The sequence below is a fragment of the Pseudophryne corroboree genome, chromosome 5 (genome assembly GCF_028390025.1).
Source record: "Pseudophryne corroboree isolate aPseCor3 chromosome 5, aPseCor3.hap2, whole genome shotgun sequence".
NCBI lineage: Eukaryota > Metazoa > Chordata > Amphibia > Anura > Myobatrachidae > Pseudophryne > Pseudophryne corroboree.
The window spans coordinates 91,042,596-91,045,933 of record NC_086448.1 but is presented as its reverse complement, the minus strand read 5'-3'; the positions used below and the strand labels follow the sequence as shown (position 1 = coordinate 91,045,933).

The window sequence follows — 3,338 nt, the reverse complement described above, 5'->3', positions numbered from 1 at the left end:
TACAATTAATGTAGCTGATAAGGATGACAGTGACACCTGAGGTGAAAATATTAGAAATTGAATTTGAATGTCACAGGATAATGGATAATCTTTAGCATAAAGTGCATAGGCATTACATATGTTGCAAATATGCTGCGATTGTGATCCTTACATAATTACCTGTGGAGAAGATATAACCTGGTAAGGGTTTAATCTGCTACTTAGAAGTTTATGACATTAAAGTACAATAAATAAGAGAACAAATACTTATTGCAGATAAGTAGAAAATCAGAGAAACTAAATAGATAAGAGAAGGGAAATATAGGTGTGAAAATGGTAATAGTCAAAGGTTGCTCCAACACCTCCGTTTTTCACAAACACAGAGATATTTATTACTACACCTGATATTCCCTAGCAGTCTCCCAAATAGGTACTAATCAGGCTATTCACTGCTTAGCTTCCAAGATCAGGTGAGGTTGGGCGTACCCAGTGAAATATGGTAGTAATGACATCTAGATTGTGAATACAATGGTATATGGTTATTGGCATATACCAAAAGAAGTACTTCTATTGTTCATTATTGTGCACAGTCCTTCTGTTGCTTTTGCATTGCCGAATAGACGTATGACTGGCATCAAAAATGAGAGAGTACTGGAAAAGAAATAAAGAGTCTAGGAAACGTATAGGTACAGGTCCCGTCTTCTATTATCCACTGTCAGCCACATATCTCATATGGTAGACATAGGACGAGAGAGATGGGTTTCCTGTGCCTAATGAAAATAAGTGTGAAATTACACAGGTATCTTAAGCCCTGACGACAGTAAAAAGATAGGAGACTTTAAGATGTGTGATTTTTATTTCACTGCTAAAGACATAAGAAGAGATTTTTGAAAAGACTAGGAAAACATTCTAGGAGTAATAAGTGTTACACAGTTGAAATAAATAAGTAGCAGATTAGGCGAATCTTAGATAGTTAAATGATCAAAATTTCATATTATACGATACCAGGAGATGAGTGGGCTGAGCCGTGCACTGCTCAGCTCCACTAGACACAGACGGCCGTTTCACCGGATGGTGGCTTGTTCACTGTGTGAAGAAGTGGTGGAAGGCAGTCTATTTAAGGCAAAAGTGGGAGTGGTCCGATTATGAGGACCAATCATGAGGCAGAGGAAGAGGTTGAGGTGATGTTATGTAACATCCTGCATGTCATTTCCGGTCTCAGGACCCGGAAGTAGTAATATTAATTATACTGATTGACCTCTGCAGTTTGTATATGGATAATTAGAGAGTGAAAGAATATAAGTCAAAATTTGCTTAGGAAAGGTTTAATTAAACTTAGAGGGTACTGAGGCCAAGGACGAAGCCTCAGCTCAGTAATAGGAGGGCTTTTAAACTCCGGACTTCTCGTGGGTACATCGCCGGGCATGTGTACGTGACTTCCGGTCTCGGAGACCGGAAGTCGTCAAATGCCGCAGCATCGAAGATTAAATGCACGGTTGGATTACAGGTCAAAACAGGCCAGCAATTACAGAATGGGCCAGGATGGGGGATGTGAAAATAAACATCCAGCTGGCTACAATATCATCACCACAACCGGCGTGGAAACTTCGTGACCGGAAGTGATGTGGACGCGAAGCTGCATCACTTCCTGTTAAGAATAAATAACAATAATATACCACGGAGTAAAACTCCGTGACCGGAAATGACGTGGACGTAGCCCTGCACAGGAAATGCCTGTCCACACCAATTCCTGTTTTGAAAAAAGCAGGAAGTGCTGTGTGTAACCTTAATTAGGGTTTGAAGGTTTATATTTGACTGGTCGCTAGGTAACCATAAATTGAGTACATTTGGTAATACAGAAATTTGGAAATAAGAAAATTATTAAGAGTAAAAATAATAAAATAATATTTTTTACATAAATACCTGGTGTGTACATGTTAGATCTATAAGCTATGAGGTTAATTAGTAATGAAAAAAACGTGGTAACTAAAGATTATTAATGATTGATGAAAAAGCTGACACAAATGCAGTATTTATTAGGAAATAGAGGATTTCTATGTGAAATTTTAACTCAACTTATGCTTAATGATAGGATTATAGAAGAAATGGAATTAATAATGTTTTGTAGGGGACATAGTAAGGTTAAGGGAAAAGTTGGTGAACTAAGTGCGACCAAAATAGGAGAGATTATTTTCATAGGTGATTGCTGAATTACTGTGTGTGGGGTGAGGGTTTTGGTTTGAGGGTTAAAACCTAGTGAATATTAAGAGGGTGCGTTTGCTCTGGGCATGAAATGAAGGGGATGGGTGAGTATGTTGATGTGTTTGGGAAGAGATTTTTTTTGTAATATGAGGTGAAGATCTGAGGAAGTAGGTGACGATGTGTCACCTACATTGGGAAGATGTAATATGTTGGTGAGTGAGTGAAAATGACAAAGTAAAAGATGATGAGATGGGGAAAAAGGAAAAAGGAATAGGGGATTGTTAACGTGTGGGAGTGAATGATAATGGATCGGGAAGGGTGCTATTGTTGTGATGAATTATGTAGGTTGGAGGAGGTGGGTGAGGGGAATGGGTGGACAGAGGAGGTAATGTGGGAAGGATAAATGTGGGAGGGGGATGTAAAGTTTAGGTGGGACCTGAGAGGGAAGGAGGGGGTTATTGGGGAATGCAGGCGTGGGTACGTTGGAAGACTTCAAATAAAGACTCCATAGTTGATGTATTCATTCATGCCCTTTGGTGCAAGGCAATTGAGTTTAAAAGTCCATTCCTCCACGTATTCCTAAACTCACTCTTTCCAATCCAAAGGCTTTGAGTTCTTTGGGGTTGGCCTGATGATGGTTAAGGAAATGGCGTGCCACTGATGTTAATTTTTTCATTTTTTGAAGATCGGATGATGCATTTCTCACCGAGCCTACGTGTTCCAAAATGCGTTGTTTCAGGGCTCTTGTAGTAATGCCCACATATTTCATGTCGCAACTACACGATATACAATACACGACCCCAACTGCATTGCAGTTGATAAACTGGTTGATTGGTTTTTCTTCACCATATCGGTCAATTACTGAAGATGTCTTGATCATGTGTGGGCATGCTTTGCAAGTTCCACATGGGAAGGACCCCTTGATGGTTGGCTGTTTTTTAGGGTTCTTGGAAAAATGACTACTTGTTAGTTTATCTTTAAGATTTCTAGATCTTCTCCAACTCATGGAGGGTTTTGGTCCTATACTCTCTGCCAGGTCATTATCTAGAAGTAAGACTGGCCAGTGTTTGTTGATAGATTCCTGTATCTCCCTCCACTCTCTACAGAAAGTGCCCACAAATCTGAGCTTGTTATTTTGTTCCAAGTGTTTGTGGGTT

The 3,338-nt window shown here is 39.6% G+C and overlaps 1 pseudogene; it reads right to left on the bottom strand.

Moving 5' to 3' along the window:
* Positions 1-368: 368 nt before the first annotated feature.
* Positions 369-487, bottom strand: LOC134930339 (5S ribosomal RNA; annotated as a pseudogene).
* Positions 488-3,338: the final 2,851 nt, after the last annotated feature.